At 42.4% G+C, this 16,403-nt stretch overlaps 1 protein-coding gene across 1 annotated transcript in view; it reads left to right on the top strand.

Moving 5' to 3' along the window:
• The first annotated feature begins 2,309 nt into the window (after positions 1–2,309).
• Positions 2,310–16,403, top strand: part of chl1b (cell adhesion molecule L1-like b) — a 103,522-nt gene continuing 89,428 nt past the window's right edge. Inside the window, exon 1 of the mRNA XM_080461682.1 lies at positions 2,310–2,431. The gene's annotated coding sequence lies outside the window, so the exon portion shown is untranslated. The remainder of the gene's footprint in view (positions 2,432–16,403) is intronic.

The raw sequence follows: 16,403 nt of genomic DNA, 5'->3' as shown, positions 1-16,403 counted from the left end.
AACACTTGGTCAAAGTCATAGTTATTATGAAGGTACTGTTGTTTCTCTTTCCTCATCACAGCACAAAATGTGTTTTGTGGTGCACTATCTTTGGGAACACAGCCTCTGACAGGATCATTCAGTTCCACTGTGTGAGGCGTTTACCATGTACAACTGTATCAGCATCACATTCATGTGGAAGAAGAAGCAGTTCTGCCTTCCAGCAGAAAACAGAGAATAAAGTGTCATACCTTCCAACTTTGATGAGGAAAAACAAGTTCACCTCAAAATATTATTGCATAGGTTTTCTATTATGCTTTTTCTGGACACTCAAAGACGCTTTACATTGCATTATTCATTCACTCCATACTGGATGGTGGTAAACTGCTTATGTAGCCACAGCTGCCTTGGGGCAGACTGATGGACGCGAGGCTTCCAAACTGTACCATCGGCCCCTCCGACCACCACCGACCACTCACTCCCACAGTGTCCCAAGGACACTTTGGCATGTAGACCGGCAGAGATTAGAATCGGACCTGCTACATACCGATTGGGAGACGACCTCTCTACCCACGGAGCCGTGCTGCCCCAAAACATTAAGTACAAAGTAAATATGGACTTCTTTAACATGAGGATCAATCTAAAAGCAGACATCTGTGATATTGGAAGTAATTTTTTGTTTTTATATGAATCTTGACATCACCAGCAATTACTACAACCACTTTTACTACTACCGTTACTAATAATATTATCAATACTACTAATGTAGTATTATGTAATAGTAATATTATGATGATTTAAAGTTTTAATACTTTTTCTTAAGCTCTAGTACCATATTGTAAATCTCTTGACAAAGGTTTGTTTTCACTCGACTTTTTAGTGGTGACACAGGAAAGGTTACCGAGAAGTTGAGAATTAAATAACTCTTAGAAGCATATTCTGTCTGAGTCTTGTATTTTTGTCTCTCTCTACGTATTTTTTTTTGAATTTTTTGAGCTGCTTGTGACTCGTCAACTATAGGATGGGCTTTTGTGAGTACGCGCTCAACAGGCGGGTGAGGAGCGGGGGGGTCACACAGCAAAGGTTAGAACCCCAGTAAAACACAAGACGATCAATGAGGGATTGTACAACAAATGTTTAATGTTACCTGGATTGCAGGTTTCACATGTTTCAGGTTTCTATTTTGTTGTGTGCATCTCGTCCAGGGATCTGCACCTATCCGAATCAAAAGAGCCGTTGTTGTCATGTTCCACCAAATCAAATTTAACTGGAGCTGCAAAACACATTTAACTTTTGAAAGCAGGTTAACACAGTTCTTAAAGTTTCATATATAGTTTTGATATATTAACATAAACTGTAATAAAAGTTTAAATTATAATATAGGATGGTGCACTTTCAGTTCTTTTCTACCCAATTTTGGAGGTATTAACGTCGTTCTCAACATTTCTTTGGACATTTTTGCTATTCTAACCATTTCAGCTATTTTTTTTAGCCACCCCCCACCATCACTGAATAAAAGCAAAAACAAAACAAAACAAAAACACTGTATTTTATATAGAGTGTCTTATGAAGGAACTTTAAACCTTTTCTTTTTGTAACGGTAACTACAGGGTGTGGTGGAGGTTCACAATGGTAAACATTTGGGTCCCTCAATAAGAAGGTATTGAATCACTGATTTGAAGAACCAATAATCTGAGAAGCCACTTAGGAACTGAAAGAACCGACTCTTTTTTTTTTCTTTCTTTTTGTGACCGGAGCAAAAAGATCCAACTCTCCTGAAAAATTCCAATCTCTATTACAGTGAAAATGAAAGTTATATATAACACATCTGACTGTGTATTGAAGAAATAAGTTAAAACATCACTTTGTGCTGCTGTAGCGACATAATATACCCTTTGGGAACTCAGAGCCTCACCACACAGTGAACTTGAACACACCTGATCCAAGCGCTTTATTTTCTCCCTCTGGGTAATATCTGAGCAGCGGAGTTCACTGCCTCCGATCCTCTCCGCCTCCTGCCATTAAAACCCAGCTCCCTCCGAGGCTTGGGAATAATGTCTGTCAGTGTTTCGGGGGGCTTTAACCCGGTCACCGTGCGGGGAAGTTGCGCACGGATTTCCCGCGTTGCCATGGGGGCGAAAACCTATTGACTGCGATCGGGTCCCTTCTTTTCTTTGAGCCCGTCTTTGTGGAGGAGGCGGAGGAAACTGCTATTACTTTCTTTTCTTTTTTTCCCTTACAGAGGCGCAGGAGGAGGAGGAGGAGGAGGAGGAGGAGGGAAAGTAGCATCCCAGGGAGGAAGGGGAGGAGGAGGAGGAGGAGGAGGCGCTCCGATTGAGACCAACAGCGAGCCGAAGCGGCGCTGTACGTGAGCGTCTTTCCTCCAGCGGTGTGGGGGAAAAAAAAAATCAAGTTTGCGAGCAGCCGTCACGACATGAGTTGCACCTGAGAGGTGAGTTCGGCTTTAATTCCTTCCTTTTTCATTCTAAAAGAGACAGTGGAAATCAGTGCTGCACTTGTTACAGAGGTGTTAGGTGGCTGTGCACGCAGTTTATACGCGCATGCATGGTGCGTAAAAACGCAGCTGCACGGTGCGTAAAAATCGTTTAAAACGAACAGAAAGGGTGGGATTTGGGAAAATGTAGTCAGGATTGTTGAATATAAGCAGGGTCGCCCGCTACAGATGTGCAGACCCTTTACATCAGCCATGTGATTCGGTATTGTTAGGTAGAGGTGATGCTTGTGGACAAGTGCCCCTCGGAGATAACTTATCTTTCTCTCATGATCACCGTGTGAAGATCCCCACTGTCATTGTAGCATCACGCTGCCCATCAAGTCTGAGCTCATCCTTCTGAATACTGAACTGCAGAAGTGAATCATACTGTGTCACTTCACTGTGGTGAATAGCCTCATACAGTCATTCAATTTGGATAAAATGCACGCTTTATGTTCAAGGGTGTGAGTGCATGCTTTGAGTGGAAAGAGGCATACATGTGCGATTTTCACAGATGATGGTATCGCATAGAGGTAGAAAAAGTCTATAAAGTCTTCTTGTTTAGACATAAAAATGGTTAAAACAGGCACACCATCGTTGCTTGAAGTGCAAAGCGCGCATACTGTCAGATTAGAATGACTGATGAGACTTAGATGTGTGTGATGATTAAAAGCACATTACAGTGACGCTCCACTCAGATGATCATTACCTGGAGTTTTAATAATCTGGCATGGACTGAGCAGTTGTTACTCGACGTGTTTGTTGCATTCATTAACCAGTTATATCTCACGTGGTTCACACAACGACCCCCCCCCCCCCCCCCCCACCATGAATATTTACAAGGTATGCAAATAGTTCACACACTGCGTGAGGAAGTGTTGCTGTTGGATTCAAATGTTGTGTTTCCTCTGTGTTGTCTCATTATGGATGATGCCTTTGAGACAATCCCAGGAAACAGAGAAATGTTTTATTTTTTTTAACCCATAATTCGGTATTTGTATTCCTTTTGATGCTTTTCTTGTACGGTTTCCAACACACTTAGCTTGGCCGATATTGTTTGTCGTGCAGGTTTTCTGGCACGTTTCTGTCAGTGCAGAAGGTTTGGGAATACTGCTATTTTCTAATGTGCTGGTTACTAGATTGACAGAAGATTAAATAGGTCTTTTTAAAGCTAAAACTCTGATAAAAGGTTAAAAAGTTAGTCATCTTATTTTATTTAGTCCTTCATTACACATTTAGTTCTTTTGTCTTTTCACCGTTTCAGGACTTTTGGCATATTGGGGTTTCAGTGTCTATATATTACTACTGCGTCTCCAGTCTGCACAGGGCGGCACGTAACCTCTATGCAGTCTCTTCACCTCTGGAAGTTCTGTGTGAAGGTTGTAAGAGGCGCAACGTAGTTAATCGTCATAATGCCAGAAGGATTAGTTGGGAAACGCCATGAAATTGGTCGTGTTTATTTTCAGGTCATAATGAGCAATTTGGCACAAAGGTGACACTGCAAATTTCCACTTTGGGTGGAAGCCATCAGACTGGAGTAGTGAGCTACAAGCCAGCTTCCTCCAGGGTGTCGTCCAGGTTTTCTGAAGCGTGCAAAGCATTGTGGCGGCATGGCTCGGTTGGTAGAGTGGTTGTGTCACAATTGGAAGGTTGCAGGTTCAATTCCCATCTCTGCCTGCCTTCATGTCGAAGTGTCCTTGGGCAAGACATTGAAACCCCAAAACTGCTCCCATTGGAGTGACAGCTCCTTATGCACCAATGGTGTGTGAATGTGATGAATCATGTAAAGCGCTTTGGGGCTGCTCTCATCGAAAAGGCGCTATATTAGTGAAGTCCGTTTACCATTTGGGGACGGCAGTGCCGCCACAATTCTTTTCCCTGCCCCTGGCAGTGTGTTCGCTTCACTCTGAACAATTTAACAGCACTTCTTCAATGACTCTTACTTACATGGTCATCTGGATCACATGTTTCTTAACATGACCCATCATGTAGTAGAACGTACCAATCACAGCTCTCGGCGTCTGCATACTTCCCCTTGTGTTCATGTGTGCCAAGACCTTCAGACAACATCACGTTTTCCATCCCACTGACCTCTGTCTGAACCTGACACTTTCTTCTTTCTCACTGTACTGAAAACTGATTTGTTGCTGAGTTAGTGAGTGAAATCACTACACCGACTTGAGGTAGAAAGTGGTATAACAAGACATAACACTTTGAGGCGAGTTGGTGAGCTTGGTCGGCTGTCCATTCAGGTTATAATTGTTTTATATTTCATACATAAACCGATCACTTGTATGCCATTGAAACATCTTATAACTTGGCTTCTGTCCTCCAGACAAACATCTACAAGAAAAATCTGTTCAGTTTATTATCACAAGAGACTATGCAAATGCAAATGATTTAATAATAACAAGCAATGATCCGAAAATGTAATCATGAAAATGATTAAATGACTATTAAGAGAGATGTTGACGACCCAAGGACAAACCTTGAGATGTTCTGCTGCATCGCAGGCTTTTCTGACTCTTCAGAAATCACGTAATTCTTCGAGGAAGCCGTGGAGAACAGCGACAGACATACAGTTGGGGCCTCATAACGTTAAACACAAAGACCTTGTGAAGGTCAGGCTTGGATTAGCAAGTTCAATCATCTCAGGTAATCAAGTTATGAGGAAAATAATTACAAGATTAATTGATACTAAAAGTGACTGTTTGGCACTGCCATGCTAATGTTAGCAGCACTCAATCCAGCACTTGTGACTCGGGGCCCGCTGCCGCTCCTGCTTGATGTTAAACACGAAGCCCTTGTGAAGGTCAGACTGCCATTAGCGAGTTTAATCATCTCAAGCTGCAACGTCCCATTCACGATGTTTCCTGCTTGTCCGACCCGGCACTGCAGGTTCTCTGGCGTTTTGCAGCCAAAATGATCACACATCAGGTAAGAAGCCGATTTAATTTTCTAGGCCAAAGACAAGGGCCCCTAATGGCACTTGTCATCACACGTGGTCCCCACAGCCGCTCTGTATTCAGGGCAGTAGTGCTTTGTGTCCAGAAGTAGGTCGAATGCTTCTCACCAAACAATTTGAGCGAGAGCCAGTAATTGGACAAGCGAAAGTGGCGACCATCTCCCAGCAGGTCCATGTCAGCCACTTAATATGCAGCTCCGACCTGGCGCATTTCATGGGCCGTCTTCCCTCCTTTTTAATCATTTAGATGACAAAATGCGGCGAACAGAACATCCTTTGTGGATCCAGACGGACTCATTCTTAACAGTGGCTCATGCACTCAGCTGACTGAGAGTTTACAACACATGTCTGCTCATATTACCACTTCGCAACTGTGCACGTCAAACCTCCCGCCTGCGCATCAATCAAGCCTCGCGCAGTAAGATACCAGAATTTCTCTCGCTGCACGCCGATTGTGCGAATGATTTAAAAAAGAAAGAAAGCGAGAAAAAAAACCCCCACAAGAGCTTCCACCTTGCTGTGTTGTGTTTTCATCTCTCCACTCAAGCACCGCAGACTGGCGGCGCTTTCAAGAGGCAGGAAGTGTATTGAAGATGTGAAAGAGAAAGGCAGCCTGTGATTTTTTTTTCTTTCTCTCTCTCTCGCTTGGATGTCTGTACCTGTTCATACAGGTGTGTGTTTGCCTCGGAGCAGTAACGTTTGTGCCTTGTTGGCGTGCTTGCTTGGCCCGCTGTATTGTCCCGTGTTCAGTGTGAGAGATGTGGGGGTAGATGTGAGGGAGAAAGAGAAAGAAAACAGAGAGGCTATTCTTTGTGGCCAGGCTGTATCCACCTGGCGTTTACTACAGAGCTGGAATGAAACGTGTTCGTGTCGGGATACAGTGCGGCTGAAGGCACCGAACCCCAGATATGGAAACTGAGTCAGGAGAGACTGGAAACTGGAGTTTCTCTATTTGATCCATGTTCTTTGCGTGGCGAACTCAAAAGGGAGCTTGTTTGAGATAGTGAATCTGATTTTGAGATTTCTCATAGTCTTTCAAGGCTGGTTATTAAGTTGTGGTCGTCATGAGCCTATGGGATGAAATAAGTGAAACATTTGCTAACGATGCTACACATCTCTATGGTGTGATTAAAGTTACTGCTTTTAAGCCTCGTTTACAGGCAATTGTTTTAAGATTTTCATTCAGAAAAGTTTCCCATTTACACAGAAACGTTTTTGAAAAGGATGTCCGTTTACAGGGAAATGGCAAAAAATGCTGAGAAGAATGTAGTGTTCATGTTAGGCCACTAGTGGGTGCTGTTTTGTATAATGAAACCACCTGTCTGTGCACAGGGAACAGTATGGTTTGAAGCTCCTTTAAACTGTCTGCATTGTTTTGGCCTATTCAGAATCGGTTGTTTGTAAGCAATAAAATGTCTCCATATGTGATTTCACTGTATTTTGCACCAATGTTTCATTAAAATTGGCTTGAGAATATAGACAGATATATAGATGATATAAACTCAGCAACAACTAAGAAAAACTTTAAAGTTTAAAACTAAAGGCACTATTCTACCAGTCTGGCGCACTCAAGATGAAATTGGGCTGTATGTGACACCCGAACTTATTTGACACTCGTGTTCAATTCAAGCAATAGTAATACGAAGGTTTTGTACAAATATTACTCATTCTGTGAGCTACTCTACCTGTTAAGCTGTGTATTTAAACCACTCTGAACTGTTTTCCGGCATCTTATCTGTGCACGGTCTATAGCGAGTGCATCTCTTATCGCCATCAGGAATGTAATTTCAGGTTATAATGCAGCCTGTCCGATGGAATCAGGAGTATCAGATGGTGATTGGAGATTAGACACAGAGGCTTCTGGGAAAGAGGGAATAGCTGTACCAGGCTAATTGTCCATTTAGGTGAGCCTGTTATCACTCCATCTAGAATGTGCCATTAGTGGTGATGTAAAAAAAAAAAAAAGAGAGTGAGAGGAGTGTGGGTGAGGAGTTGCAATCGGCTGGATCTACAGTGTGATCCCTACCTGGCGGTTGTTTTGAGATGTGGGGAGAAGGACTCCCCGAGTGAGTGGCGAGCCGAGTGGCTGGCTGGCTGGCTGGCGGGCAGGGAGAAGAAGGTGTGGAACGTGCGAGCACGCCCCAGCAGCCTAATTGAGGTTCAGCTCAGGCTCCGGCACTACAAGCAATTACAGTGACGCCTCATGCTCCCTGCGCTGCAGGCAGAGCTGAGAGTGCTGCAGCGTCGCAGCGGACCCCGAGCACCTCCTCTTTCATTTCATGTTTGTCACCGGTGACAGCCGGAAAGGCGCCTTTCCAGCCACTACTGTGTGGAAAATATGTTACGTTACATGAAATATTCATTTCCCTGCCTGCTTTCTTGCATTGAGCATATTTATTTACCCAATTTTTTTTTTTTTTCCATTTCTTCTTATGAGAGCGTTTGGAATGGTTGCTCCCATGTGACCTCTGATGAAGGATATAGAAGCTGATCTTCAGCATCAAGGCGTATTTCTTATTAAATGTAACACTGCATCATCAGGGACCTCAGAGTGATCAATGGCTTGTCGAGAAGCACGTACAATTAATCAGTAAAACTAATACTGGAGGACAAACCCGCAGTGGGGTCGGTGTTATCTCGTGTGCTCAGTCCTGCCTCTCCCAGCAGGGGGGAAGAGGAGGTCGGTGGCTGAAACCAGCAACGTGCTCGCCCCGCAGCCCAGCGTGCCGTCATCCGTCATCTGAGGCTGTTTCAGCAACGTTTGAGCCACACATCCTGAAACTGGTTACCATTATGTATCTTCCCTGGTGTCATCATTGAAGAAAAATAAAGAGCGTCTTGTTATTGTTATGTCCAAGCGTGTGTCTTCCACTCGTGCCATTATCCTTTACCTCCAGGCCGTTTAACAACACATTTTCCACGGGAATTGTTCTTCCTGCTCCCGCATTCACCCACAAAGACAATGAAGTCTGGCATTTTTCCGCCTCATCCAGCTTCAGAATTGTAATGTTCTACGTTTAATTAATCAACGCAGATTCGACGCACATGAAAACCATAGCCAATAACGAGAGCCAATAAGAGAGTGTTTTATGAGAGGGATTCTAATCCCACTGTCTGCACAGAACTCATATTCCAATCGCATTTTCCCCGCTCCGATTTTCTACCACGGCTGCTGAATCATGGGAGCGAATATCCTCCAAATTCGATGTTTATGTTAAAAACCCAGGTGAAAAGGCCAGCGCAGCCGTAAGATCCTCCGAGGAACAACAAAGATGACGGATATGCCTCAAAGAGTAAGAACTTATTACCCTCAAGTCGCCGGGACACGGGAACGATTTCCATTTGAATTGCTGACTCAATTTGGGATAACTCATGCATACAGAGGTAATACGAACAAAGAGCGTCGGAATAAAAGTGACAAATGGAGAGAATGGAGAGGAGAAGCCTTGGTATCACTGGCTTTGTGTCCCATGAAGGGTATTGTGTGGGGCCGCCTGGTTAAGGTTGCAAGGGGACCCTTGGGACAGGAAAGTGAAGGGCACCGAGGATGAGGGAGGACACGTTTGACAGGCAGAGGACACGGAGAGGACGTGCCAGGACGGAAATCAAGCGCGCCCCTAGACTACAGTGCCGCGATCTGCTCACTCGGTATTGCCAGTCAATTTGTTGGAATTGCTCATCGCAATCTCCCACGCGCCAAATTACCACAAAAAAAACAAAAAAAAGCCTCAGTTCACAGTCATTGGAAACACAGCAGCAGATCATTGTATTCAAAGACGTGAAGCAGCAACTGTTTGGCATTTAGGCTTTAGAAATTATCCTAATTCTCATTATTTCAGCATGAAATCTTATGGTTTCCTCCAAACAGAGTTTGATCAAGTGAATACTGAAATGGAGAAATGATTTGCTGCTCCCTGCCAAAAATGACAGAGCAGTCAAAAAGGAAATGCTATCCAATAAACTAAAATATCTCATTATCTTGCCTAATGTTTGATTGCGGTGTAACTCTTCGGGGCTTTCTGAGACTGGAGAAAGAACGGCTTCTTTCGATATAGACAATACCGCCAGTGTTAACAGAGCTCGCAGTTCTCTGAGGGTGCATTAAGTCACCACCGGTCTTTGAGTTCAATAGTGACAATGCCACCATGCTGGTTTACCACCTCTTATGTCCCACTTTATTGCATTAGCATGTTAACATTTGCTAATTAGCACTAAAGATGTTGAGGCAAACAGAGGAAATGGCTCAACAAAGACCCAATCCAGCAATAAAAGCAGCTCATCCAACAACCATGAAGGAAGCACCACATCAGTTATTTATTATATGTGGAAAAGCTCCTGTATACATTTACGTGTCATATAAGAGAGGCAATGGCGGGTACTTTAAATATTAAAGGGCGTTTGCTCTGTTGCGAAATTGTTGTTTATAGACGTCAGTGTTCAAATGAGGAATCTTCATCTTGAGCTACATAAGGAACTGATTACAAGACGATGTAATAGATGTCGACATTGATTTTCTGATGCACACAAAAAGAGTCATTTGGGCGTCTGAAGGGAACTGAAATTGGTCAAATTGGCTAAAAGGAACATTTCCTATCAACTTTTACATCTCTCCTCATTTCCTTCTTGATATTGTCCTTTTGAGATCGTGGTCCCAAGATATCATTACGTTTATCATTTGGAACAACAGGCTCGATTTAGTTTGTATCCTCACAGATGGAGACTGTGAGCCATCTCAATGACTGAATGAATGGATGAGTGAATGAATGAATGAATGAATGAATGAATGAATGAATGAATGAATGAATGAATGAATGAATGAATGAATGAATGAATGATTTATTTCTGGTCATAGTTGAGCAGAGTAAATACAACCACTAACAAATAACTTAAATAGGCTGAAGCCAGTGGATTATCTATGTACAACAACCAAAAACAACACAAGGAAGAAAAAAAAAGAAATGTTTTAAAAAAAAACTAACATAAGAATAACATGATAAAGATATTGCCCCTCTCTCACCGTCAGTCTGAACGGTAATCTTGAATTATTTTGTATTTTAGAGCTTTTTCTTAAGTTAACAATGAGCTTTTAAGTTCCTCACTGAGAGTTTAACTCCCAGAAGAAAAACACTTCTGTATTGTACATTAATTTGGTGTAAAGTGAGAACTAAACAAACCTCTTCAATTATTTCCCCCTTCTCTTCACAGGAAGGCTTTTATTCTGAACCTTACTTTACATTTCACATGTTTTAAATGTCTGAAACCTTTCAAGTGCAAGACCGTACGAATAAAGGATTTGTAGAATCAAATGAACTGGCATCATTCATTAATCTAATAGCTCTTTTCTATAATTTGATTATTGATTCTATATTTACACATTTACCCAACGCTCAGCACAGTAGAACAAATAAGGCACTATAAGTGAAAAATAGAGACTAAGCAGGCTATTTTTATGGAAATCAGCAACCGATTTTCATCATTTTCACTTGATATACACTTTGTGTGGCTTCACAAATAGCATATAATGAAGATTTGTGTCCATTTATTGGACAGATCATTGCTGTCTATGTACACAAAGCCATGTTGGAACACACTATTGGGAAAGGCTCTCTGGAGCCCTCCATTGCATGTTTGTGGTGAAAACATATGGTAAGAGAAGGGGGCTGAAACAGCTGCCTTGTTGCACACCGCAGCAAATCTTGATGTCATATCAAGGTCAGCAATTCATATACCTTCACAATCTTTCTTTATTTAAAGCATTGAGTTTCATTGAATCTAACAGAATTCAATTGGCACCTATAATTGATGTTTCTATTGAATTGTTGGATAAGTCCTGCTGAAAGCCTTTAAAGGTAGATCTGAATATATGCATTACGACAGTCCAATTCAGTTCTCTGCATGAATGCCTTGTAAAATTCCATGGACATTTCATCCTGTTGTGTTGGGAGTCATTAATCCTGGCCGAAAGTATTGAACTGACAGGCAAACATCTGTCATTCATTGAGCTAAGCTGCTCATATGGGGAAAACCTGTGAGGAATTCTAAAACAGCATTGTGTTGGTATTTACACGAAAAAGGCAAATTAAGGTCAGACCGTTCACTCTTGTAAAACCTCGGGACAATTAGAGAGTCGCTGGGTAATAGAGCCTCTGTTTTTTTTTTCTCACTGGGAATGCATTTGCATGCAAATCACTGTCAAAAAACTGCACTTGATCATTTGTAGGAGATAATTTCGCCCCTAAATGGCGTAGGAGTCTGTTTGGGCAGGTGTCTATATGACAGAGGCTGTCGTACAGGGCAGCCGCGCTCCAGGTCCGGAGACTTCCCGTGGGACCTCATTACATGGTGTCGGGCTCCACTGGGTACTGTAAGTGGACTGTTGGGAGTCCCCCTCCCTCGAGCCGGTTGCAGCTCCATGCTATGTTGATTTGGTGCGAACATGCGAGCCCGGTGTCTGCTCCACATGTTAAGAGCCTGTTTACTGCCCCCCCCCCATTGAGGCTTGGAGTCAAGCACAGCGCTACCATCCAAACAGAAGATTAGAGGGCAGATCAAGTATGATTAGAATGGTGAAGACTAAGGGGTTGGAATGAGTGGTCAATTTGCTAAGCGGGCCAGCAAAAAGTTTAATTCCGGTTTGCTTCCTGTTGTAGTGTTTGAATGGATCCATTTGTCCCACACGGTCATTAAGGCTTGCTCTGTCGTCGAGACCGATCGGATCGTTTCCTCCTAATAGCATCATGACATTCAACAATATGATGATCTCCAAGCAATGTTCTGCTTTTTGCAGTTATTTGATAGTTGCTCGAGTGGTTTCTCTCGTCATCGGAAGTTTGCAAGTTTGATTCTCAATCTCCCCCTGTCCCCATGTCAAAGTATCCTGGAGCAAGGCACCGAACCCCAAAATTGCCTCTAATGGATGGATTGAACACCTTGCATGATAGCAAGGTGTGTTGAATGGGTGAACGTGATCAACAGTGTAACGTGCTTTGGGGACCACTCACGCAGTAGAAAATCGCAGTGCAGGTGAAATCCATTTAAGTGCCTACTTCATAACAAAAATTTTCACCAGCTTTCTAAACTTGTGTTTGTTTAACAGAGTCTTCTGGGTTGTGCTTTAGGGTCTTTTACAAAAATCCTGCTCGCAGCATGTCTATTTCTTCGTGTACTCGCCCACAGACTGAGCAAATGTTGAGTGAAAGAAGCTTGCCAAGCTGGTAGGAATCCAAATTAATTCATCAGCTCGGGGGAACTCTGATCTTCATTTCTTAGAAGCGTGACCCACCGACCACCAGCTATGAACTGCACACCTCCTTGACCTCATTATTTTTACAGCTCCAGACATTTTTGGGTCAAAACCAATACTTATTTTACAACCACACTTATTTGGTTGCAAACAATCTCACCTTGTAACATTTTTCGGAGGTTTACAGCAGACTTGTAATGAGTACCCGGGGATGGCTTGTGCCGGCAAAATGAGACCAGACACGAGGTCTCGTTCTGGGTAGGTGCAGCTATTAGGATGGCGAGGCTTAAAGAAAATGGCTCAGTGCCAAATGACTAAACATTTTAGTCACAAATGGACTCATTTTGGAGGGCAGTGGTTGGGATAAATACTTGTTAAATTGCATGAGCTATTCAGTTTGTGCAGATTCTCCTCGACATAACTGTGAGAGTGTAGTGCTCATTAAGAAATGCCAGGCAGATGAGCATCCACTAGCATTTGAATTATTTTCCTTTTTGAAAACAGGACAGAGGCACTGTGTCGTACCAGCTTGGATCGACAACTGTTTGATTTCCAAATGTAATCGAGTAGGTTTCGTGACTGATTGAACCAACCTTTTTCAACTAAACTTGCAAATATAAGCAAATAGATTGCAATTTCCACAACTGTAACTCTTCACACAATGCTTTCAAGGCTTTTCTTGAAATAGCATCTTTGCTTTGTTCCTTTGCAGGAATACAGCTGGAGGGTCTTTTCTATCAGCCCTGATCCCAGGAGGGAGAAAACACTGTATTTTTATGCACCGAGTGTTGTGTGAACTGTGGGTATTTTTTTTTTTCCAGCAAAGAGAGGGAGTAAGAAAAGTGCCGAATACCTCGCAAACTTCAGAAAACGCACAAACCAAGATAGGAATTATGATGACATTGTTCTGTCACAGGAGGCAACAAATGATTCACAGCCACATGCTAATTTATCATGAGGCAGTATTGCAGATACTTCTGGAAAGAAACAGATGTTTGTTTCCGATTAATCTTGTTGATATTCACGGGAACAAATGCTCCGTAGATAAAAATAGTGCCCCGCAGCTCACTAATTAGATCTTTTGGCTTGTTTGGCTACAATCGTCTGTGTTGAAGACTTTTATCAGCTTGGACTTGTGTTGTTCTGCATGACAAATCGCTTTTAGGGGAATTTTATAGTGCAGTTTGTAATATATTATGTTTGATCCATTCGAAATAGTCCATAAATTGCGATCGAAGTATGTAGGAACTATTCGCAACCTGTCCGCATCTGGCATCTTGTCGAGAAACAAGTCGATCTCAACATGTACAAACACAACTCTAGAACCACAATAGCATATTGTTGTGCGTCTATTTGACTTACATTTCTGTAGAACATTTTGTTAGGATATTTTTGTCTTTCCTTTTGTTTGTTTTTTGCCCAGAATGATAAAAAGAGAGAAGCATTACATGGGCACAACAGAAACGTCATAAAAATGGTGAATTGGTACCACATTTTAAGTTTCTATTACATGATTATATATCAAGAAACATTTATAACTTCACAGCATCACAATATACCATGAAATGTGGAATTGGATGTCCGATTTTACTGTGAAGCTTTCTGATGTTATAATTTGATAAACAAGTTAGGATTTGGAAATTATTGGGTGAAATATGATAACAGAAAGAAATACCATATTTTATTTAAAAAAAGCAAAAAAAAGAGTCAAATTTTCTTGTGTTTTTGAAAATTATAGCCAATACAGCCAAAACTAGACCGGGGGCAGACGAGAGGCCCTCGGTGCTACTACCACTATAATGTAAAGATGATAATATATCAATAAGTCGACATTCATCAAATTTCAAATGTGTAGAGAAATTTGATCTCATAACATACGTGTCATATATGGTGCAGGAAGAACTCACACCATCAATTTAAAAAGGAGCTTGAAGATATTACACACCTGTTTCTCAGAACCATCCATCCATCCATCCATCCATCCATCCATCCATCCATCCATCCATCCATCCATCCATCCATCCATCCATCCATCCATCCATCCAATCACAAGGTTGTTGGTTCCATCCCCCATCTTGCACGAACCAAGTCTTAAAGAGTCTTTGAGAAAAGACACTGTAGCCCAAGTTGCTCTTAATGTTTTTCTATCAGCTCTCACCATTGGTCTGTGAATGATTATATCAATGGCTGTATAAATGTGTTATATAAGTGAATTTCTACCAACACATAAGGCCAACAATTGAATGTGATTTGGGTCACTATCAGCGCAGGTTGGGGGGGGGGGGGGGGGGGGGGGGGGGGGTAGTTGTGGCCTGAAGGCTGGAGATGCAGGCATGGGATTGGAACATGGCATGTTTGAATCCTACTGTGGACATGACAGGTCACCACTGTGGCTCCCTGGGCAAGACTCTTGACTCCCATCAGCTACCCGGAGCACTTAAATGTAACTGCCCACCGCATCCTCCAAATAAGATGAGCAAATGAGAAAAAAGGATTTTCCTCGAGTGGATTACTAAAGTATAATTAGTTCAGTTTAGGTTAAAACATCAGTCTGTTGCAACGTTTAATTTTGTAGTTTTTTGTTCTAATGAGATAAGTTAGATCTGTGTAAGAGCAAACAAATGCACCATCTTAGTCAGAGTGTCCTGCCAATTGCAAATGGCTTAAAGGCTGAAGCAGTGGCTTTGAAAAACAAAAACAGATCAATGAAGGTGATCCTGGAGAAATCCAACCTTGATATCCTGGGATTTGTCCTGGAAATGCTCCCAATAGTCTTCATAACGACTTTTTTTCTTTTTCCTTTTTTAGTTTTTCACCTATGTGGATATTGATGTGGCTTTTTCCTGACCCTAGCAGTATCTCAAACCGTAGGAGGCATGTCATCTTTTAAGTTATGAAGATCCTGGTGATCCTCAGTGGTACCATTCACCTTCGGCGCTCGGGGACCCGGCGCTGCAGCCAGTTAGTGGTCTTGTCTTAAACACTGACATTTGCATTTAAATTGACTTCATGCCGTCGTGATTTATTTTCTGGAGAGAGCGGCAGAGTTTGGTGGACGGCTCCAATTCTCTCGCATCTGCCTAAAGTACGATAACCGGGGTGGGATTATTATTCAGTGAAATCGCGGGCCTTAACTTTCTTTCGAAGTGCGCTGTGCCGCTCACCAGCCGCCGACCACTCGTGTTTCAGAAAATGTCGTCGTTAAAACAGTAGATAAAACTCAAAGTCAGTCATGCGTGGCAGCTTTTCTCAAGGATTAATTGTAGTCGCGGGGAAAAAGTTTTTTCTTCATTTTCCAGATTCAAAAAAGAAACAAAAATGATTTTTTCTTTAAAAAAAATGTTTGACTTAGTTTTTTGAAACTATTGAACTATGACTTTCTGTGCTACGTCAGGTTTTAGTTTTTTGCCCGACAGTCTCTGAACACCTGTTTCGTTTCTGCTTCAGACTAAAATATGTTTACTAATCTCATGCACCAAATAAAAATAGTGGGAACTCGAGGCTGCCAGCACTGCGGGGGGTCATGATAATTCAGGGCGCCGGGGTGACAGTTTGACACGTTATGTTCTTCGACGTCTCCGCAGAAAGCGAGTATAATTGACAATATTAGCCTTGAGGTCTGTCGGGTTTCTGACAGCTGATGAATTCACGTGTGTCTCCCCTACGGACAGCAACTACACACCTCCTGCTTCCTTCAAGCCATTTTACACCTCAGTAATCCC

The sequence above is a fragment of the Lipophrys pholis genome, assembly GCF_963383615.2.
Source record: "Lipophrys pholis genome assembly, chromosome: 4".
In the NCBI taxonomy this organism is placed as follows: Eukaryota; Metazoa; Chordata; class Actinopteri; order Blenniiformes; family Blenniidae; genus Lipophrys; species Lipophrys pholis.
The sequence above is the reverse complement of the archived record's forward strand: the minus strand, read 5'-3'. Positions and strand labels throughout refer to the sequence as shown.